This window comes from Tupaia chinensis, unplaced genomic scaffold (assembly GCF_000334495.1).
Source record: "Tupaia chinensis unplaced genomic scaffold, TupChi_1.0 Scaffold000348_1, whole genome shotgun sequence".
NCBI lineage: Eukaryota > Metazoa > Chordata > Mammalia > Scandentia > Tupaiidae > Tupaia > Tupaia belangeri.
In genome coordinates, this window is record NW_006159842.1 from 1,558,145 (window position 1) to 1,581,588 (window position 23,444).

The following is a 23,444-nucleotide window of genomic DNA, read 5'->3' on the forward strand; positions in this document are numbered from 1 at the left end:
GACCCCCCCCGCGCGGGGTCGAGCCGCGCTCGCTCCTCTCCCTCTCTTTCTCTCACTCGCCGCGCTCCAGCCTCTCACCCGCTCTCCGTGATGTCAGCCCGAGGGGGAGGGGTTAGCGTTAACCCCCTCCTGGCTCCGACGCGCGCCCGGCCCGGCCCGGCCCGGCCTCCGCCCCGCCGCACACACCTTCCGGCCCCAGGCAGAGGCGGATCCCGAGCGAGGGCGGTGGGGTCTCGCTCAGGCCCCCTCGCTCAGGAGATGCCCCTACAGTCGCCTTTCGTCCCGGGAGAGGGCCGGAGGGCGGGCCGCCCTCCTCCGTCGCTGACAAAGGGAGGCAGTGACCCCTAGCGGCCGGCGACGGGGCACGAGCTGCTTGGCGGGGGTGGAGTTAAGATGGGGCGGGGGTGGCGGTGGGGGAGCCTGCCATGAGGAGAATCGTGGATCGAGTCATGTCCGAGCTGAAAGGGCTTCTGCAGCCTCTCCCCTCCACCCTGGCCCCATTTTACAGGTGAGGACACAAAGGCCCGAAGAAGGGTAAGGCGACTCTCCCCGGCCAGAAAGTGGCCGAGCTCGGACTAGAACCCGGTAGCCAGAGCGCCCTCTGCTCTGCGGCGCTTGCACGCTCACTGGGGAGAAAGTCTGCGGGGGCCGACCGGAAGCTGCCAGAGAAGTAGGTGGTGGGCATTACTGATCCAGCCCCTGACGTTTCTGATTCATTGAGCTTTTAAATCTCTGCTCCCTTCCGGGGTTCCTTTTCCAAAATCCAAGCAACACCTCCCCTCTCCTTTCCCCAAAGAGAGTACGAAACAGCTCTACTCTCTTCGCTGGCACCTTGTTTTGACCAACTTGCAGAATTCCCGCGAAAGTGACCCGTCCAGTCGGTGTCCTAGGCAGGGCAGGGACACTCCTCCCTATCCCGTTCACCACCCACCACATCCGGGTGTGGCGGGGGGTCGACGACTGTGCTGTCTGGGCCCTTGGCAGCAGAACCTGCCCTCTCCCCCTTCCCTGGTGACCTCCTGTACTGGGGGAGGCAGGCGGGCAGGCAGGCAGGCAGGGTGGCTGCCCTCCACTGAGGACAACCGAGTTCTTCCCAGACGCCTGACCCAGCAAGGCTCCCTTTGGCCACTTGCCCAACCCCCACCCCACCCCACCCCCCAGCAGGGAAGTGGCCTGTTTGGATAAAATGTAAATTCTAGTTCCTGGGAGTAGGAGAGTCAGAGGAGGAGGGACAAGGGCAGAGCCTGCATTCCCATTATTTGGGATCTGGCCCTGAGGGTCCCCTGGTTTCCTGGGAAGTGCTCTAATGGTGTGCACACCAGCATCCACACAGGTCCCTGGAGGCCTTCACAGTTAGTGACTATAACCCGGCACTCAGTACCCCTATGCCGCCCACTCAGTACCCCTACACCGCCGCCGTTCCAGGCTGGGGGATACAGAGAAACGTCATTGCCCTGAAAGAACTCCGCCTAGTAGGAGGGATGTCTAGAAGGGGGAAGACCTTAAGACGTACATGTTATTATTAACAAATACTGAATATGTGGGTCACAGAGGAAGTGCCTCACTTAGCTTAAAGTGGGGTGGGACTGTCTGTCAGACAAAGGTATGTGTGCCAGCAGGGAGACATTCAAGAGATTGGGTTGGCCGTAGAGGAGTCAGCAGGAGGAAGGCAAGCAGCTGGCCTTGAGAAGGGGGCTCCCAAACCTGAGAAGGGGCCCCACAAACTGGTGGTCCTAGCCTGAACCCAAGACTTGAAAAGAGGGGAGGCCCACAGATTCCATGAATCATAGCCATTGGAGGTTGCTAAGCAGGGAAATGCCCTCTCAAATCCAGTGTGTGCAAGGCAGTCTGGAAACCAGAAATGTCCCAGTGGGCTGGTAAGTGCTTTAAGAACCAGGGCTGGGACCAGCAGTTGGCGTAATGGCTATGTCGCTGGACTCTCATGTAGTCAACTGCGGTTTGAGTCCCAAACCTGGTGGGCTTAAACTCACGCCGGGTGCTTGTGCGTGTGTGCCCAGGATCCCAAGAGGAGAATGAGGAGAAGGGATTGCAGTGTGGCCATTCCCCCTGGGGGTGATTTCTCGCTTTCTGTCTCTCTCTGTCTTTCTGGCGAGCACATGCACCCTGTAAGAAAAACCTCTCCAAAAAAATAAAAGAACCAGGGCTGAACTGGGTTCATTGTGACCTCAGACTCTGCCTGGTATGCTGTGGAAGTGGACTGGTCATGTTGGAGAGCTCAGAACCAGATGCACCAATGTCCATTAGTTCCCTGCTCCCCTGTTCTCTTCGCCATCCTTGGTAAGACTTCTTTGATGGCCTGTTCTTAAATGGACTTCTAGAGAGGGTGCATCAGGGGTAAGGGGTGTGGTTGCCTGGGTGAAGATGGGGGTAAGTAAATGAGATATACAGTTCACTTTTTTTTTTTTTAAAGAGAGATTTTTTTGCTATGGGATGCATGTGCTTGCCAGAGAGACAGAAAGACAGAGAAACAGAAACGAGAAATCACTACCCTCCAGGGGATATGGCCACGCTGCAATCCCTTCTCCACCATTCTCCTGGGATTTGGGGCATGCATGCACACACGCCCAGCATGAGTTTCAAGCTGCTGGGTCTGGGACTCGAACTGTGGTTGTCCATGTGGGAGCCCAGCAATGTAACCATTATACCATCTGCTGGTTCCTTACTCATCTTAAAACAAGTAGGGAAGGCTGCTGGAAGAAGTGATATTTGACTGAAGCCTTGAAGGACAGATCAGATTGGGACCAAGGGAGGTAGAAGAATTTCCAGCAGAAGGAACCGCTCGAACAAGGACATGAAGATACACGAAGTGGGAGAACTTCTGCCTATGTCAGAACATCGGATGGTCTGCTTTGCTTTGGGGATATGTAAAAGGAAGGGACAGGGAGGTGTGGTGAGACTGGGAAAGGTCTGGAAGGTTTCTTTAGTGGAGGAAAGAAACACAGACCAAGTGTCAGGAGAGTAGGCTCTGGTCCTTCATCAAGCCCCAAGCCCAGGAAGAATCATTCTTTCCTCTTCTCTCTTCAACCGCAACATTCCAATGAAAAACCTCACTGATTCTTCCTCCCCCATATATATTTTTTAAGTCTAATGACATTGTTCCATTCCTGATGTTGTCACCAGAGTCTATGTGTTCGTGATTTCTGCCTGGTCCTTACACCATCTGGTATGGCTTGTATGCATCGAGGGGAGGACGTCAAATATAATGGTCACTCACACCGGACTCTGCAGCTAGACTGCCTGGCTTTGAATTCTTAAACTCCCGCTCTGCCACTCGGTAGCTAGCGAGTAATTTCTCTGTGCTCAAGTTCCTCCTCTGTAAAATAGGGGGAGATAATCGCACCGACTTCATGGAGTAATGGGGATTAAATGAATGAAACATGTTAAGTATTTAGAACAATGTCTGGTGTACAGGAAAAACTGTTTCAGTGTTAGTCATCATTATTACTGTGGTCTATCTCTCCTCATCCAGTTGTGTTCCTCTCTGCCAGAGGGTGGAAGTTTTTTGTTGTTGTTTTTTTTTTGAGAGGTTTTTTCGCTATAGGGCGTGTGCGCTCGCCAGACAGAGAGAGACAGAGAGACAGAAAGGAAGAAATCACCCCCCAGGGTGGATGATCACGCCGCAATCCCTTCTCCTCCATTCTCCTCTCAGGATCTTGGGCACGCACGCACACGTGCCCGGTGTGAGATTTAAGCCACCGGGTCCGGGACGCAAACCGCGGTCGACTACGTGGGAGTCCAGCGACATAGCCATTACGCTAACTGCTGGTTCCCGAGGGTGGAAGTATTTTAAAAACTTTTTATTTTGAAATTCTTTTGGATTTACAAGAATTGCCAATATGTAGTTTCTATATACCCTTCATCCAGTTTCCCTGAATGTTAACGTCTCACATAGCCCACGGGGCATTTATCAAAACTAAGAAATTAGCATTCATATACTATTGGCTGATCTATGAATTTGTTCAGATTTCCCCAGTTTTTTTGTTTGTTTGTTTTTTGTTTTTTGTTTTTACTAATGTCTATTTTTCAGTTCCAGAATCCACTCTGGGGTATCACATTGCATTTAGCTATGAATTTTCTTCTAACACAAATAATTAGATCGCAATGCCTGAGAATCCTCCCTTGGCGTGCCAAACCCTGGCCAGTGTCAGCAAGGCCTATGAGCTCCTGTCTGCTTCTGCGGTCTCATCTCACCCTGCTCCTGGGCCTTGAGTAGGACCACTGGCCTTTCCTGAGGTTCTAGCCACCAAACTTGCCTTTTCTGCTTTCCTCCAGGCTGTCCCCGGGCACCAACCTTTGTCCTCTTGTTTTTCACAGCTCCTTGTTCTTTAGGACTCAGTTCACGTGTGTCCCTTCCTCCTGGTGACCCCCTCATCCCTCAAAGCAGGTGAGTCACTTCCCATATCCTCTTGCAGCCCTCTTTGCACACTCCTAGTCACGTCTGTGATTGTTTATAATACTCGATTCACTCCCCACTAGGCTGTCAACTCCTCGGGGGCAGGGCCCAGGTCAGTCCTGTTCCCTGCTGTATCCCTAATCCCTAGGATGTGCAGCACTTAAGGAAAGTGTGTTGATTGACTGAGTCACATCCTGTGCCACTTTCGACCCATCGCTTTCCCTCTCTGGACCTCAGGTTTCTCATTGGCAGGCTGCGGGAATTAAACATGTTCACTGGTTTTCAAATCATGTTTTGAGAGCCCTAGAATTTCCCGGGCTCTCCACTCCCTGCTTCAGTAGGAGCTATGTTTAAAGAGCATATTGTTTTCCTGTACTTGAAACACTGGGCTTCTGAGAAAGTCTTCTTCATGGATTTGAAGATGCTGCTGCTTCCCAAAGTTTGAAAAACCCCTGGTAGATTATTGCAGCCTGTACTCTGGACTGCCTTTAGCTGCGTGATTTTACAGCTCCGTGGTTTTTTGTTTGTTTGCAGGCAGTGGTGAGCCGTGGAAGGTTTCTGAACAGAGAAGCGCTTATGGAGAGCTGTCAGAGCTGTGCTTCCAGGAGAGGGATCTGGCAACAATGTGGGCAGGACAGACAGATGACGATTGGTCAGTGAAGGAGGAGGGCAGTGAGGAGAGAGGGTTGTCATGGAAGCCAAGTGGGAAGAGGATTCGGAGGAGGAGGAGGAGGAGGGGTTTGCTCACAGTGTCTGACACTCCAGAAAGCAGGTGAGGATCAGAAAGGGTCTTTGGAAACAGTGGCATAAAAACACCAGTGACCTTTGAGAGAGTGATGTCGGTGGCCGAGCAGTGTCAGAACCCAGATCAGAGCGGGAGGAGGAGCAAACAGAAGGGGGAGAAGTGGAGGCAGCGGGTGCCCCTGTGCTCCGGAAAGTTTGGCGGTACAAAGAGCGAGCCAGGTGGATCGGAGGCTGGCTGAGGGTTTGCAAGACAGACTGTCGGGCTTATTTTCCCCTTTTGGATGGGAAATCAAATGCCCCTGATCATCGTGTAGTCAGGGAGTAGAGCTAGTGGGCAGCAAGTTAGAGAAGCAGGTCTAGGACATGAAAGGATGTAATTTATGAAGCAAGGCCCGGGAGGAGTGGGTGTAGGAAGGGAGCAGATGCATCTTCTGCACCTGGAGGGAAGGTGAAGAGGGCACACAGGTAGGAGTTGGGGGGGCGGGGGATGCAGGGAGGCTAACAAGGTCCTTGCAGTCAAATGGAAGCTGAAGTGACCGCAGAGGGAGGTTGGAAGGTGGCCTCCGACTTGACAATCGAGAAGGCCGAAGGGAGGGGGAGAGGGGGGGATTAGCAATCTTCTCAAACCTGCAGGAAGAGCAAGCACCACCGATGTGCCTCCGCTGGGAAGCGCCAGGACCAATGGGCAGCCGTGTGAGGGGAGCAGATTGTAGCTGGTTCAGGGGAGACTGTGGCCTCCGAGTTGACGGCTGATGGAATGAACTCCGTCACCTTCCGACCGAGGCCACGGGTCCACGTGTCACGGTCGCCGTGGACGGAATTCCTGTCCTGCCTTGGAGAGGAGACGATGGCTTCCACGTTCCTTCCTGGCCCTGCGGCTTGATGACTGCGGAGGTGACAGCTCATTCAAAGGACGGGCAGCTGGGCTTACCTTTGTCACCCACCCCAGGCTGGGGGCAGTGACGGGGGCATCCAGACAGAGGACAGCCCTGAGAAAGGTGCTCACCCCAAAGCTCCCTCAGCTTCCACAGGCTTTCTCAGAAAGGCAGCTGTTGGCTTAGAAAAGACCCAAACAGTTAATAATGGCTTCCCCTCCTGGCCGTCCCCAAAGCCCCTTTGTGTCATTCAATAACTGACCAGTAAAGCCTACTTTGATGTGAGGGGAACCCTCTTAAGAAGTCCCCAAGATTCCCCAGTCCTCTGAGTTCTCTTACTGGGGCAGACATCTCAGCGCCTAGGGCAAGATGTGTTGGAATAGGGTGCCGCATGAGGGTCACTCCTTTTTGCGTCTCCAGTCTGGGGTCAGTTGAGATTGAGTTGAAAGAAGATGAGAGGAGGAGGGATCCCACAGAGGAAGCATGGCCAAAACCCCAACCCCAGAGCACCCCCCTACACACACACACAGATGCCCACTTTCCTAACTTGAGAGGCCAACCTCACCCCAGGCAGTGCTCCTGGGGGTAGTTGGGAAACCGCGGGTCCTAATTACTGTTATCATCCCCTTGGTAGCTGTGGTGATTATGCTGGTGCCTCTGTCTCCCACAGTGCTTAGCAACATTTAATTATTGTTATTCCTGCAGAGATCACTGCATAGCCTCCCCATTGGCATGGCTGTCATTGCTCTTGGGGATGGATCAGCTGAACGCAGCTGCACCCCACCCCAACATCCCCCGATCGGCTGGCTCAGCGTGGTACCAAGATGGCGGCCAGCAGTCGGCCCCTCGCTTGTGGACCATGAGGTCCCAGGGATCTGAGACTTGGGGGCTGAGCAATGCTAGAAAGGCCCCAGTCCGGGACCAGCAGGTGGTATGGAGGTTAAGGTGGCTAGATCCTACATGACTGACTCCATGGTTCGAGTCTCAGACCTGGTGGCTTGAAAATTATGTGTGTGCGTGCATGGCCAAAATCTCGAGAGGAGAATAGAGAAGGAACTGCAGCATGACAATCCCCCCTAGCGGGTAATTTCTCATTTGCCCTCTCTTTCTCTATTTCTCTTCAGTGAGCACACACGCCTTATAGCAAAAACTAAAACTAAAAAAAAAAAAAAAAGAAAAGAAAGGCCTCGCCCCATCTTGAACCTCCCAGTTGTCTGGGAGAGGCAATCCGGAAGTGAATTAGCCCTCAATCCATTCCTGAGAACGGCCACATTGCAGACCCTGCAGAAGCCTGGATATGAGCAGAGACACTCCTGATGTGGGGTGGGAGTACTTGGCAGGCAACAGTGGGACTGAGAAGACGGTTTCGCTGAGGATCCGCATGGACCCGGGAGTGTAGGTCGTGAAGCTGGAAAGTAAACCTTCAGCCTGGAACAGACCTGATGGGGAAGACGGCAAGAGGGAAAGGACTGAGAGGAAGGCCCTCCACCTCGCCCACCATCTCTTCCCTTAGTCGGTGCCCTCGTTCCCAGGGGGTGGGTGTTGCGGTCGGGATAATTACCAGGGTGTACTCCTCATCGAGAGGAGTCAGATTTTCTTCTGGAGAGCCTCATGGGAGTCAAGAGTGGGGTTTATTGTAAGGGAAGAGTTGAGCTCCTGGGTTAGCCCAAGTGGAGCAGGTAAAGCACACGGTGGGCGTTGGCTCTGGGAGTGTGATGAGGGGTTGGGCGCTGTAGACCTGTGGATCTCAGCCTCTTCAGGCCTCAGACCTGGGGGCTAGCAGCTGGCGTAGTGATTAAGGCGTTGGATTCCCACATGGCCAACCACGGTTTGAGTCCCGGACTCAGAGGCTTGAAACTCACACCGGGTGCATATGCACGCGTGCCCAAAATCCCAAGAAGAAAGTGGAAAAGGGACTGTGGTGTGGCCATTCCCCTGGGAGGTGACTTCTCACTTTCTGTCTCTCTGTCTCTCCAGTGAGCACATGTGCTCTATAGCAAAAATCTTAAAAAAAAAGAAAAAGAAACCTTTTCAGGACCTGATGAAAGGTCTGTCTCCTGCCCTGAGAATTGCACATATGGGCAAGTGCAGCCCTGTGGGCCCCGTGCTGGGAATTCCTGCAGGAAGGAGCAGCCCTGAGCTTGGGCTCCCTGTGGCCTGAGCCGAGGACTGCTAGCGACAGAGAACCCTGAATGAGGAGAGCCTGAACCAGTGCAAAGAGCGAGTTGGATAGCTAGGCCACAGTACTGATCTGTAAAAGCACGCACCTCTGAGGAGAAAAACCTGAAGGCCACACAGAGAAATGAAAATGATTTGTGGGTGAAGCTTTTGTACTTTAATTTTATTTTAAAATTTGCTTTTGTATCATTATGAAGTTATGTTAATAATAGATTTATTTTTCCTGTATTATGTAAAGTGCTTTTTCTGCAGATAAGAGCTTCTGAATGGTATTTGATTTGGGTTAATATTAATGCCCGCACTCGGTGAGCACATGCTCCTGGGGAGAGGTGCTCCGAGTCCGAGAGGGAGCCAGGGTGCCCGTGGGGATGGCTAAAGGGGAGATGATGTCCTTGCGGGTTTCAAGGGATTTCGAGGAACCAGAGACCGTGTGCGGCTCAGGAGGCAGCCCAGAGGCAGCCAGCAGGGAGGGGATAGAGTGCTAGGTTTCAGTGCGGAGTCTGCCCCTCACTCAGACACCCCGGATGGGAAGGGCGACCTGGCCTTCTTCCCTGAATACTTTCAGTGCCCAGACTGGGAAGGTCCTGGGAAAACTAGGACTCCACCATCCTGCCTCTCCAAGCCTCAGGTTCTTCACTTGTGGGATGGTGTTGGTGATTCCCAAGGGCTCCTGTAAAAGCACTTCATAAACTCTACTGCCTTTGGTAGGTGGTGTGGTGATTAAGGGCACTAGACTCCTACATGGCCGACAATGGTTCAGTCCCGGACCTGGCAGCTTGCTTTCTCACTTTCCCTCTCTCTTTCTTCTCTCTCACTCTGTCCCTCTCTGGTCAAATCAAAATAAATAAATAAATAAAGTTAAATAAAATAATAATTATTTTTTTAGAGAGGTTTTTGCTATAGGGCATGTGCACTCGCCAGAAAGAGAGACAGAGAGACAGAAAGCAAGAAATCACCTCCCGGGGGGATGACCATGCTGCAATCCCTTCTCCTTCATTCTCCTCTTGGGATCTTGGGCACGCACACACATGCGCCTGGCATGAGTTTAAGCTGCCAGGTCCAGGACTTGAACCGCGGTCAACTACATGGGAGTCCAGCGACATAGCCATTATGCTAACTGCTGGTCCCAATAAAATAATTCTTAAGAATAAAATAAAACAAACACTACTACCTTCACACCTGTTGGGGAGGGTGATACTTGTGGGTGGGGTGGGGGAGGAGACAGGGTGGAGGAGGGGGTGGTTCTCCCCAGCCTTGAGATCGGAGAACCGGGAACCTGTCTGGGTGAACACCATGCTATGTACACGGGCGCTTGAGGCCACCAGTCTCAGAACAGGCTTCTAAGAATAATTCATCTAAGGCATATTTATGACCCAGCGACAAGCAGGTACCACTCTAGGCATTAGGATAAAGCCAGGAACAACCGAGACACGCTGCCCTCCTTCCTGGGTCCAAAGTCTGATGGGGTAGGCAGGGATCTATGAGGAAGTGAGATTACAGGGAAACAAATCCAGGGGCTGTGGGAATGCCAGGTGTACGGGGATTCCTCTCCCTTGTCTAGGGAGGCAGGAAGGATCAGGAGGCCAGGGTGAGTGGAGCCTGTAGGGTGAGGCCTTGCCAGCCAGGGTGGTCACGTTGTGGGGAAATCCGGCAGAGGGGAGGGCAGCAAGGAGGCCCAGGGGCTGTGTGCCCTGCAAGGGCTCTGAGTACTTCAGTCTGGAGGGCATGAGAGGAGAGCGTGAGACTGGGCTGTGGAGGACTGGGCCCAGGTTGTGTGGACCTCGTGTGCTGTGGATGGAGTCTGGGCCTCATCCTGCAGGGAGCGAGGAGCCATGGCATGACTCTAGCAGAGCAGGAACAGTTCATCCTTGGCCTGGAGGTGACATCCAAAGGGTAGATGATGCCCATGGATCGCACTGACACAGCCCTGCCCATGCAGAGTCTCCTGTTAGCCCCATCCTCTGGAATGAAGGCGTGGCTGTCTGTCCTACAGTGAGGGCCCTTGAGCCTAGTCCTTCTGCAGAGCACTCCTGCGGCCCCAAAGCTGGTGTAGTCAATCTACATTCCCTCTGCTGGGACCTTGCTGCCTGGCGCAGCCTGGGACTCCAGAGAGCAGAGTGGCACTCCCTGCCAACATGCTGCTGTCACCATGGTGTACCGATGTGGGCATGCTGGGGGCTCCCATAGCCCAGGCAGCTGGTAAATAACCCACAATTATCCTAATCGGCCAAGGAACAGGGAAGTGGGTTGTCCCTGTACGCATGTCTGTGCACACACATGCACACACGTTCAGATCACTGACATTTACGCCCACACGTTCATTCAAACTCAGACACACACGGAGAGATCCCCTGCCCCCTGGGTGAGATGACAGCATCCATCACATTCATCTGAGATGTGCCCCTTCCAGCAGAGTCACGCAAGGAGGGTCTTCAACATGCTCCCTGAAATGCACGTTCTCGGGACCAGAAGTTGGCATAATGGCTATGTCGCTGGACTCCCATGCAGTCGACTACGGTTCGAGTCCCAGACCCGGTGGCTTAAACTCATGCCAGGCACGTGTGCGTGCATGCCCAAGATCCCGAGAGGAGAATGGAGGAGAAGGGATTGCGGTGTGGCCATCCCCCCTGGGGGGTGATTTCTCGCTTTCAGTTTCCCCGTCTCTGTCTTTCTGGTGAGCACACATGCTCTATAGCAAAAACCTTTACAAAAAAAAAAAAAAGAAAAAGAAAAAGAAAAGCATTTTCTGAAAAAATGATGAGTGGACGTCAAAGAAGTTTACACCAAAATAAACTCATACTTAATTTACTTCCCCATGAACTTCTTGAAGACCCCTGCCTGTTGCCGGAGCTCAGTACTCAGGCTCACATGGAGGTCTACACCCTGGTGCAGCCCACATCCCTCTCATGTCCTTACTCATGTTTGGGGGATTTCAAAAGAATATTCTTGTTTGGGAGGATCAGCAGATGATGTGGTGGTTAAGGCACTGGACTTCCATGTGGCCAACCATGGTTTGAGTCTAGGACCCGGCAGCTTGAAACTCACCCCAGGCTTGTGTGTGTGTGTGTGTTTCCAAAATCCTGAGAAAAGAATGGAGCAGAAGGGATTGCAGTGTGGCCATCCCCTCTCGGGGTGACTCTCACTTTCTCTTTCTGTCGCATTGGTGAGCACCCAGGTCCTGCAGCAGAAGTATCTTAAAAAAAAAAAAAAAAGGAATATTCTTGTCTGGCGTTCAGCACAGTACCTGGCACCGAGGATTATCATGTTCTATTTTTTTAAAGAATTATTTTATTTTAAATTTGACCAGAGTAAGAGAGAGAGAGAGAAAGGGAAAGTGAGAAAGCAAGCTGCCAGGTCCAGGACTTGAACTGCAGTTGGCCATGTGGGAGTCCAGCACCTCAACCACCACACCATCTGCCGGCCCCTCGTGTTCTATTTTTAACACACTGTTATTGTATTAAGACACTTGAGTACACGCATGTGAACGATGCACTTGTAGCCACACGTGCATTGTATGCTCCTTTCAGAGCAGGTGCAAACACAGGAGCTCCACCCATCCACAGAACCCGCACTTACACTCCCGCGTACACAAACAAGCTCACTCTCAAAGACACACACTTTGGCCTAATTTGCTCTCCTGGTTGCACCTACACACAATCACAACAACAATAATAACAACAGCAAAACCAGGCTGGATGTTTGCTTTATAGTCTTCAAAGGGCTTTCAGGCCTATAATCTCATTTGATCATCACAGCAGCCCGGTGAGATAGGTGGGTGGAGCGGACATGGTTCCCCCAGCTTTACGGTTGAAGGAGCAGAAGCCAGAGAGGTGAAGTATGCCATCTGGGAGGCGGCCTGGAACCTCGGGCTGGCTTCTCGGTAGTGAGCATCCCACGACCCTATAATACCTACGGTACCTAGCTACGATACCAGGGCAGGGACTGCTAGGGTCTTGATTCCTGGTCAAAACATTTCTTGGAATCAACCCCCGCTGAGAAGGGGGAATTGGAGGCTGATAAAGGGAAACCGCCATCATGAGAAATCCCATAACGTCTCATTTACAACTCCCCTTCAGATGAAAAGAGCAATTGACCACTTAGGAGGGAAAAGCAAATACCGATTTCATTCAAGACTGCCTGGCCTGGGCAGTGGATCAGGGGAGGGCCAGGAGGGCCTGCAGTTCCAGAGGTGGGGGGACCCTGCCTCATCTGGGCTCTCCCCAGCTCTGTGCACTTCCTGCCACTGTAACTAGGGGCGGTGGGCCCTTAACTCTGGAGAAGAGGACACAGGATGGCTCTCCCTCTCCTCTGACGCACACCTGTGGTGGGAGTACCCTGCTCATGGCCAAGCCTCCAGGAGAATGCGGCACCCTGCCTGCTACCCGGTGGGCCAGAAATGGGAGGGCTGCAACCCCCTTCCACCCGGCCAGGCCCCTAAGTCCAACACCTCTACAAGGTGATGAGGGCTGTTCCCTTCACAGGCTTGTCCGTGCTCAGGAGGGAGGTGGCCTGAGACTGGGAGGACAGCCAGAGTGACCATCCCTTCTTTCGCTCTGGAGGCTGCTGCAGTTTCCCTCTGGCTTCTCATCACCGGGAACTTAGTTTCTGCACCTGCAAAGAGGGGCCAGTAAGACAGCCTGACGGTGCTGCCTGAGCTGCAGAGGGGTGAGGTGTATGAGCCCAGGGCTGGGCTGGGGGCTCGGGGGCTCGGGCCTGTGCCCCGCCCTGGTAGCTTCCCAGGGATATCTCCGCTGTCAGGGCTGGAGGGGTGGCATGACAAGAGGCGCTTCCCCAGCCTCCTGGGTGTGCCGGGAGGGAGTGCGGGAGGGAGGGGACATCTGTTTGACACTCTTGTCAGCATCCGTTACCTGGTGTGTATTTTCCCAAGAGCTGATTACATTACAGCATGTGTTGATAAACATTTGGCGTCGGAGGGAGCGCAGACTGAGCGGAATGTTAAGCGGCTGGCGGTTTGGTCAGGAACTGCTCAGAAAGGGCTGGCTGTGACGTGCCAGGGTGCTGCCAGGGCCCCCCATCTGGAGGCTTCTTAGCCTGCCCACCCCTTTTCCTTTTGATCTCTCTCTTCCACTCCAGCAAGGCATGTAGACACGTCCCAGAGGCAGCAGGTGACAGCAGAGGACGTGTGGGGTTTGGACCTCAAGCAGGTGTAGACTGCAGTCTTAGCTCTGCAGAGACAGGCCCTTGGCACTCTGGGCCGGTCCCTTCCCCTCCCTGTGCCTTGGTCTCCTCCTCTGTGAACTGACCTAACATCCAGTCCTCAGAGCACAGGTTACGTGGGGAGATGTCACCACGGCAGACATGTAGAACTCAGCACGCCGCGGTGTCAGCTCTTTGCCCATCTGGATGGAAAAGGCCACTGGGGACTTCATGTGCTTCTCATGTTAGGCAACTGCTTCTTTTAGGTCTACTTGGGACTGGGAGGAAGTGAGCTCGTGGTCTTCATCACGCTAGCTCCCCCACTTCCGAGCCTGGCTAGGCCTGGGCTAGCCCAGGGTGAGTGTCGGCTCTTCCTCCATATGGCTCTCGGTGTCTGTGCATGTGCTCCACTGCCTGGGCATCTGGGGCTTTCTCCCTCCCTGGTGTACACTCCCAAAGGACAGAGACTGTGTCTCCCTGGTCACAGCTGAATGTCCGGGACCTTGCCCAGGCCCTAGCAGCAGCAGGAAGGAGGGTCTCTCACCCAGCTGAGCAGTCTGGGGCAGCATGGTCTTGATAACTCGTCTCCAAGTCTGGGCTGTCTTGGTCCACGGTCGTGTCTGAGCGCGGCACGCTGAGCTTGGCGTTTGCCGTAGGTTACTTCGGATGAACTTTTCCTGTGCCTCTCCAGAACCTCCCAGGTGTGGCCTTCATGAAGACAGAGGGAATTTAGATCTTCACCAGAAGGACTTTAACTCCTCTCTGTCCAACCATCCACGTCAACCAGGCCGCCCTAGCCCACCTCCAGGGCCTGGGGTCTTTCCCACGCTGCCGCTGGCAGGTGGGGCGGGTCCAACGGGCTGGGCGCCACCTAGTGGGCGTGGGGCCAAGGAGAGCAGGGCCAGGTCCTGCTGGGTGCATATGTGCAATCGCTGACAGTCACGCAGGGCAGAGTCCTGGAGGCCCTGTGCACTGCCCATCAGTGCCATTCTCAGTCCTGAGAGTGTGGAGACCCTTGGTGGGGTGGCTTACTCCTCTTCAGTTCCAGGGAGCCCTGCCCCAATGGCTCAGGCGCCTGGGTGCCCAGGAGGCAGCCTCCCACCCCACACCCCCAGATCTTCTAGTCGTCGCTGGTCCATCATTCCTCTCTGCCGCAAAGAGGCCATTGATCGAGTAGCTGAGTTGTGGTGTGCAAACACACACACACACACACATGCCCACCTCCTGCAGCGCTTATCTCTGTGGGGGGCTGGGGGGAGTGAGGGACAGGGCCTGGGGTACAGGCCCTGGGGACCTTCACCCCCTGCCCGCCTGCTCCTTGCCCCCTTCCCACCCCATGTCTGATCTCTGCAAGTGGATCATCACCTCTGGATGAATCTGCAGCAGCCGTTCCACAGGGCCGGCCAGCGCCCACCTCCCATGGTCCCAGCTGCAGCCTCCTCTCCTGGGCAGAGACCGTCTCTGCACTTAAGGGGCCCTTTTGAAAACCGGGCAAAGCGGATATTGTTAGGAGGGAGGAGCTCTGTGGCAGCCCTGCGGAGAGCGACACTATGTGGTGAAGCATCCAGGTGGAGCAGAGGCTGGCCTGGGCCGGCTGGCTCTGTCAGCACTAGGTCCTCCCTGCTGGTGGCTAACGGAGGGGCCACAGCTCCAGGGGAAGGAGTGCTGGGGACAGCGAGGTGGCAGGAGTGGGAGACGCATGGCAGGCATAGCTCTGCAGCAAGGCTTCCCTGAGTCTGTATCCTGCCCCCTAAGACACTGCCTGGACCTATGGGTGGATGGGATTTGAGCCTTGGCTGGAGAGGAGGCTTCTGGCCTCTCTGCAAACTGTCATTCAGTTCCCTGCATGACAGGGAAGTCCTTGCCACTCAGTGTCTGAGCTGGGAGGGAGGTTCACTCTTGTCAGGTAGGAACAGCACCCCAGTTCCTAGCCTGGTTCCTGGTCCCCACCCTCTGCCCTGCCTCACAGCGCGGCTGTGGTGGGTGGGGGCGGCTGGCAGTTGGTACTCAGGAAAAGAGATCTGGGCGTGGTCACAGACGGGTTCCAGATATCGTCCTCGGTCCCTCCCCCAAAGCTCCCGCTGGCCACCTGGACACCTGCGTGTACATAGGAGACGCTGGGGCTGGGGGCGAGGCTGGGTGCGGATGCAGGCTGGGTGGGGATGCTGGCTGGCTACCACACGTCTTCCTCCTTTCCCAAGCCAGGACAGAGTGCGTCCTGTATGCCTGTCTCTGTGGGCCAGGCCCTGCCCGTGCGAGTGCCTGCATGTGGGCGTTTGTTCAGGTAACTAGAGGTTCTCGGGGTCGAAAGGGACTTTAGAGGAGATTGCCACTGCCCACCCTGCCTTCTGCCACATCAAAGCCAACTGCTCTTCTAGGATCTCCTTGATCGCCCCTGATGACTGCAAGCTCACTTCTTCCCCAGGGAGCCCCTCCTTGTAGGGATGGAACCCTGTGCTGGAAACCGCCAGGCAGCCCGAACCTCTCTCCTCTCACCGCCGACAAGCAGAAAAACAGAGTCAGAACAAGATGTCAAGAAGTAGCACCCCTGGGAACCAGTGGGTGGCGTAATGGTTATGTCACTGGACTCGCATGTAGTCCACTGTGGTTCGAGTCCTGGACCCAGTGGCTTTAAACTCACGCTATGTGTGTGCCCAAAATCCTGAGAGGAGAATGGAGAAGAAGGAATTGCGGCATGGCCAGGGGGTGATTTTTGTGCCCTATAGCAAAAATCTCTTTCTAAAAAAAAAAAGAAAGAAATAGCACCTCTGGAGCTAGCAGTAAAATGTCATGCCCCACGAGGCAATCCCGTGTGAAAAAGTCCCCAGTTCGGCTCTAGAAACCTCCTTGAGTATTCCGGGCACATGCTTGCCCACGATTGGTGCTGCGGGTGGAGGGATCCCAGCATTGGGACCTAATGGGAGTCCCCTCCACCCCCTGTCTCTCTCACTTATGGAAGAAACAAGTAAGTAAACTTAAAAAAAAAAAAGATAGAAAAAGACTAGAAGCCAGAAGAGTTGCAGCTACTGCTCACTGAGCCCACACTGTCAGCCACGCAGTGTCCTGGCGTGGCAGATCTTCCCACCCTCAGCATCTTCATACGACCACACGTGTCATGTCTGCTGTCTCCCCCCGGGGCTGTAGAGCAAACTGAAGCTGAAAGGAGCTAAGGCACTCGCCTAAAGTTTCAGAACCAGAAATGGCAAAGCCAGGATTTTGAACCAGGAATTCTGGCTCAGCCTGATCTTAATCACCACATTACATTGCAGGCCCCACCCAGAGAGAGACCGAGAGACAAATGGAGAGACGGAGTGAGCACGCATACACACGCACATGTGGGCATCGCCTCCGTTGCTAGGAAGCAGAGCTCAGTGATGTTACAGGCAATGGGGAATCCTGGATAAGAAATTAAGACATCAGGACCAGCTGGTAGTGTGGTGGTTAGGGCAGCTGGATCCCACATGGCCGACGGCGCAGTTCAAGTCCTAGACCCGGGCACTTGAAAAACACATAAGGTGTGTGTGTGTGTGTGCATGCTCAGAATTTCAGGAAGAGCACAGAGAAGGGGTTGGGGTAAGGCCATCCCTCCGGGGGTGCTTTCTCAGTTTCTCTCTCCCTGTCTCTCTCTGGCAAATGCAAGCTATAGCAAATTAAAATATTTTTCTCTCTTTAAAAAATGATCAGTTTTAACTATTATTATTATTTTTAAACTTGTTATAGGACACATGTGCTCACTAGAGAGAGACAGAGAGAAAGGGATTGTGAGAAAGCAAGTCGTCAGGTCCAGGCCTCGAACCATAGTCAGCCACATGGGAGTCCAGGGCCCCGACCATCATGCCATTTGCTGGCCCCTAAAAACATTATTTTTACATCAAGAATTCTTTTTTTCTTCCTTTTTCCAGTTTCCCTCCCACCTCCTCCCTCCTCCTCCTTCCCACGCTCCCCCTCCTCCTGATCACGTCACTGTCACGGTCTCGTCATCGTCATCGTCACCACTGCCCTGTCTTTGACCTCAATTAAGTCATCTTCTCAGGGAGGGTCGCGGGAGTCTCCAGCAGCAAGAAACTCCACCTGGGAGTTTCCGGGCCCAGACACAGTGGTCTCGGGACGCTCAGAGCACACTCTCGCTGAAACGGCGTGGGGTCAATGTGGCTGGGGATGGGGGAGAAAGAGAAGATGAGTATTTACGTTCCACACCAGCCCAGGGTGAAGTGGCTTACGGTTCAGAGAGTTTTATGTTCAATTTTACGTCTAGACAGAATTTGCGACGAGGTGATCACTCCTCCTCTAATTAGCGTGGGAAGGCTTCCCCAGGCGCCGCTTTCAGGAGCTCTCCTGCTGCTTTGGCTTTGCCATCTGTCCCCAGAGTGAGACTTGGGTAGAGTGGGACAAAGGAGCAAACGTCAGATCGGGAGTCAAAAGGCCAGGGTCTTCCAGCTTGGTTTTGCCTCCAGCTTGCCGTGTGGCCTTGGATAAATGCCCCTGCTCGTCGGGGTCCCCCCTTCCTCACCTGCGAAATGAGGGGTTAAGAATGAACTACCTCTCAGGACTCTTCGGTGGGTGCACTCCCTGCCAAGCAGGAGGGCTTTGACAGGGGTTAAGTTGTGCACTGTGCGAGGACACCTGGCCTAGAGGGAGAGGGGCCTGGAGCCCCGGGAGGCTGCATATCCTGCAGAAAAGGTACCGCGTGGACTAGCGTAGCCCTGCAGGGTCTGCACGTAGACTGGCTCGCTGCGTTTGGAGCCAAGTCCAGGGGAGGAGGTGAGGGGAGTTTCTAAAAAGTGAGGCAGTGAGTCGGGGGTGAGGGCAGGGGCCGTGGAGGGAAGAGCAGGGACAGCTCCCGCGGTCCTGGACGGTGCAACCAGAAGCAGCTGGGAAGCTCAGTTGAGAGCCGATCTTCGCATTGAAAGGGAGACTGGGGGTTCCAGAGAGGAGACACCCCAGCTGTGGGGGTGACCCACCTTCCGAGGGCAGGCTACCCTGTCCCCACAGCATGACTTTCTCCTGTCCTGGCAGTGACTTTAGAGTGGCTCTTCCTGTCCCACTCCCTTGGGGGATGGGGCTTTCTCCAGGTTGCTTTCAGAGAGGCCGGAGACCCTTCAGAGGTGTTCCCGTATTCCCACGTGGTTTGGGGCCACTCTGGCAGGCCTGAGGTGCACAAAGGGACTTGCTGTCTGACCGCAGCAAGTCCTCTGCCTGGTCTGGAGGAAGCTGGCCCTTGCCCCCGGTGCAGGAGCTCCATGGATGTCACTGGACAGCCTGTGTCCCCACTGGGCTCAGCCTGGCCTGAGGTAAAGGCTCTTACCCCGGAACTGTGGGCCTCACTGGCTCTTGAGAAGTCAGTCTATTGGGGACAGATTTCTGAGACCCCCCCGTCCAGTATCCAGAGGATGAGGGGGTCACTGTGGAGGAAACTGGGGATGCAGGGCTTCTGCAAAGGAGGAAGGGAGGCTAGGGGGTCTGTGTGTGTGTGTGTGTGTGTGTGTAGGGGTGGGCGGCAGGGCACCCTCCGATCAGCCAGACTCAGGCCTGGAGACCACGCTGTCTCCCTGTCCCACCACTGCCGCCTCCCACCACCGCTCCGAAGGAGAAGCAGGCCTTCCCATTCTTTTGGATCTGCCAATAAACCCTGCATCATCTGGTGTGTGGTGCTCTTTGGTGAGAGACCGGCCCCCCTCTGCCTAACCCCAGGTCTTTCCTACTGCAGCGTTTTCTCGTCCCCACACGGCACAGCAGGGACGAGCATCTGAACGGCCAAGCCACCCCGGCCACGCTCTTCTTGGCAGTCCCGGTTGTGTGGGGATGGGGCGGGATGCAATTAAGTCGCGAAGCTGTCACCTCTGCAGCTCCGACTATAGGAATGCCATCATGCTTGTGCCAGGCAGGCCCGCCCCCTTCCTGGGGTGCCGCCACTCCTGCTCTCTGAGAGAAAGGGACTGCGGGAGGGCTGCCCGTCTGCCTCACGCTCAGGGTGGCGGTGCCATGTGACGTTCATTTGGGGGACGTCCCCACCCCCGCCTGCCTGCCGTTCAGTCTCGCTGCCCAGTGAAGCGAGATGTGGGCTCTGAGCAGCTCTCCCTGCAGGGGCAGCTGCCCTGGACAGGAGCGAGAGTGTCCTCAACCCTGCACATCCACGGTGCTGGTAATAATAATAATAACCAAGAGCTGACATTCACCGGGCGCTCCCCGTGTGCCAGACATCCTGTGTACGTTTATTTATTCATTTGTCAAATGCATGATGCGCGCACGGAGGCCACACCGACAGGGTGGTCACACTGTGATCCATCGCCGCCTCGGCCAGCCCAGATCACAGGCACGTGGCTAGCCTGGTGTACACAGGGAGGTCCCGGGACGAAAACCAGGGGCCACCCCTTATGGGCCCCGTATCACAGAACATTGCATTACTGCCGTGCCCCCAGTAGGCCCTTCCAGGTGCTAGTTTTTGCCAAAGAACATGTGCACTTGCTGGAGAGAGAGGAGGGAAAGTGAGAAATCACCCACTAGGAGGGATGTCCAAGTCACAAGCCTTTCGCTTCCATTCTCTTCCTGGGATTTTGGGCACGTACACACACACACGTGCCTGGTGTGAGTTTCAAACTGCCAGGTCCTGGACTTGAACCCCACATGTAGGAGCCCAGAACCTTAACTACATGCCATCTGCCAGCCTCCCCGCCCAGACACAGTTCTTAGTGTTTACAGTTATGAAGGGACTTCGCAAAGGGAAGGGTCCCCAAGGGTCATGAAAAAACAGCATTAAGTACAAGTTTATTTTGGAGCAAAGAATTTTGAAATCCATGCATAGATTTTTCATCATACCCATTTCCCAAGAACTTCTTGAAGACCATTTAAATGTATTTCTATTGATGCTGTAACAAATGATCACGGGACCAGCAGCTGGCGTAATGGCTATGTCACTGTCCTCCCATGCAGTCAACCACGGTTCGAGTCCCAGACCCGGTGGCTTAAACTCACTCCAGGCATGTGTGCGTGTGTGCCCAAGATCCCAAGAGGAGAATGGAGGAGAAGGGATTGCGGCGTAGCCATCCCCTCGTGGGGGTGATTTCTCGCTTTCTGTCTCTCTGTCTCTCTCTGTCTGTCTAGAGAGTGCACGCGCCCTATAGCAAAAAACCTCTCAAAAACAAAAACAAACCAAAAAAACAAATATCGCGAACTTCGGGGCTTAAAGCAGCCCCCGTGCATTCTCTTACAGCTCTGCCATAGATGAGAAGTCTGGCCCAAGACCCCCAGGGCTAAAAATCAACTTGTAGGAAGGGTGTGTTCCTTTCAGGAGCTCTGGGGTTATTTCTCTTGGTGAGAGGTGGTGGCTCTTCCTTGGCTCAGGTCCCGCCTCCATCTCCCAAGCTAGCCAATGATGCCTCTCCGTGATGCCCCCTCCACCTCCACCCACTCTCCCTAACCCACTGAGAATTCACCCTCTGCCTTTACGGACTCCTGTGATTAGGCTGGCCTACCTATGCTGGGTAATCCGTGGCGATTTCTCCATCTCACGGGACATCCTTTAAACATGTCTGCAAAGTCCCTTTTGCCATGCAAAGCAGCACAGTCCGAGGTCCCAGGGATTAGGGCAGGGACGTTTTTGAGGTTTATCATCCCGTCAACCACAACATACATGAACGTTTTCTACAAAGGATGTGGGGGTAGGTGGCCTTACGAACCCCCTATTTAATTTATGTATCCTCATATGTCCCCATTTTAAATGTAAGGAAGCTGGCACCGAGAAGCTAAATAACTTTCCCGAGGTCACTTTGACAGTAGCAGTGTGTTCAGGGTTTAAACCATGGCAGTCTGACTCCATAGTTGCACCGGGACAAACAGAACCAGAGAGCAGGAGGCGGAGGGGTCCAAGCGTCACATGGTCTAAGGCCGAGTCCCCCTTGGTCAGCTGAGCAGTGGAGCAACAGGGATTTATTGAGCATTTATTTTGTATCCGGCCCTGGGAAGGGTTCCCAGGAGTTTGCGGCAGAGCTCCAGTCTGAATCCGGTTTGGAGCTTTCTCCTTCTGCGCCCTACTGCTCTGTGAAAGGCCGGGGACTGTCCTGCAGAGGCCACATGGGAGCCAGGACTGTGCTCTTGCGGGGCTCCTGGCCCAGGGGTCTGGGCTGGGCCGGGGCGGAGGAGAGCTGGTTGCTGTCTTCCCTGCAGGGCCCTGCTGGGTCAGTTCAGTGCCTGTGGGGCCTGCTCACCAGGCCAACTCCTCCTGCCCGTCCATCAGGAGGAGAACGAGCCCTCCGCGAGGCTGGGACCTGCAAATCATGGAAATTAAGACCAATTAGCGGGGGAACCAGCAGCCCCTGGCAGGTCTTCCGACCACAGAGGCAGCTCCGGAACTTTATGGACATTCTCTCCCACTTTGTGGTCCAGCCGGGAGGCAGAAAGAAGCCAGCTCAGCACAAGACCTTGCTGAGATGCTTCTGCATGGCGCGGTGGTGGGGGTGGGGGCAGGCGTCACCTCCGCAGCATCTGCGGCCCCCTCCGCAGCCTGCTGCCTGCCCTGCTTTCCCATCTGCGATCCACGGGGACCACTGAAGTCCGCATCCAGGCAACGGCGGGCCCTGAGCCTCGCTCTGCGGGCTCCTTTCTCTTTGCGCACCAGCTCTGTCCTCCACTGGAGGCCTCTGGAGAATTGAGCCCGGAGATCCGGAGGAGGGAGAAAAACCATCTCGAGTCACCTTGATGGCCAAGGGCTCGCTTATCCAGTCCCCGCTCCTGCTCGCTCTCCCCTGTGGGCATCCCATGCAGCCAGGCTGGGTGGAGGGGCCCCTCCACTTCTCTGCCAGGGACAACTCCTGAACAAACCTGTCCCTGATTTCTCCGGGGGGGAGGGTGGCTAAGCTCTCAGGAGATGGCGGGGAGTGGAGGAGTGGAGCTGCGGGCACCTTGGCCCCCTGGGATGTGGCAGGATGGCGCTAGCGGCTACAAGTCAACAGTAAACTGAGTCCTTTGCTGCCTTTCCTCCTTGCTCGTGCCCTTGACCTTCACCCGGGGCCCTTCCCTGTCATGTGCATTGCAGAGAGGGGCTGGCCCTGTGGGGGCCTAAGAAGGGCACAGACACTCTGGGCTGGGGGGAGGAACTGGGTGTCTATGACAGAGAGCGGACTGTCTGCACCTGTCTCTGAGAGGAAGGGGGACCCATGGCTCTGCAAGGGACACCTCTCTTCCTGCTCTGTCCTGGGAGTGGTTTTTAGATGAGGCCCACAGTGCTGGCTTGGGGGTCACCTTGCAGAGAGAGAGAGAGACCCTGGTGGAGCAGAAGGGCTTCTCTGAGCCGACTGTGGGTGGAACAGCCTCGGAGCAGCCTGGGATGCCAGGCACAAGTGACTCAGCTGCAGGATGGAGGGCTGCAGACCAGGACAGGTAGAGAGGACAGGGCTATGCCCAGGCTCTTCAGCATGTGCAAACTGAAGGTGGGGGGCAACTAGGGGCCAAGGAAGCTGAACCCCTAGAGACAGGTCAGAGGTGGGGTGGCAGGTCTTCCCTGGGCGCTGGGCTGCCTATCAGCCTCGGGCCATCCCTGCTTCCCTCGGGGCTGCTAAGGCCGTCCCCAGCTCCGCAAGGCTGTGAGGCTCACCGTGGTGACTCGACCTACTCCCCATCTAACTGGCCCTGGGTGGTGACCTAACTTCTGTGAGTGCCTCGGTTCCTCTCCTGCAAAATGGGAGTAACAGCAGCATCACCTCAGAGGGCCATTAGCGGATTAAGTGAGTTAAATAACCAAAGCATAGACGGCACCCGCTCCATGGGGAGGGCCGTGGTGACTCACGCTACTTCATGCGTTTTTCTTTTCTTAACTGCCGGAGGGCACATGCACTTGCTAAGAGAGACACAGAGACGGGGAAGGGTGGGGAAGCAGCTCCCAGGGCACGGCCGCAATCCTTTCTCCTTTGTTTCTCTATGCTGCTGGCATTTGGGACACCCTTGCATATACGCCTGGTGTGTCTCCCAAGCAGCTGGGGCTGGGACTCGAACTGCACTTGGCCATGTGGGATCCAGTTCCCTTACCCACTAGTCCATAGGGCAGATGTATTACTCACGCTATTTTAAAGACCATGCCATGG

At 54.8% G+C, this 23,444-nt stretch overlaps 1 long non-coding RNA gene across 1 annotated transcript; it reads left to right on the forward strand.

The window, feature by feature from the left end:
- Positions 1–317: 317 nt before the first annotated feature.
- LOC106735256 (uncharacterized) lies at positions 318–6,825 on the forward strand. Its single transcript, XR_001370649.2, has 4 exons — positions 318–508; positions 4,336–4,405; positions 4,949–5,066; positions 5,792–6,825. It is a non-coding gene; the product is annotated as an uncharacterized LOC106735256 (long non-coding RNA).
- The last annotated feature ends 16,619 nt before the right edge of the window (positions 6,826–23,444 follow it).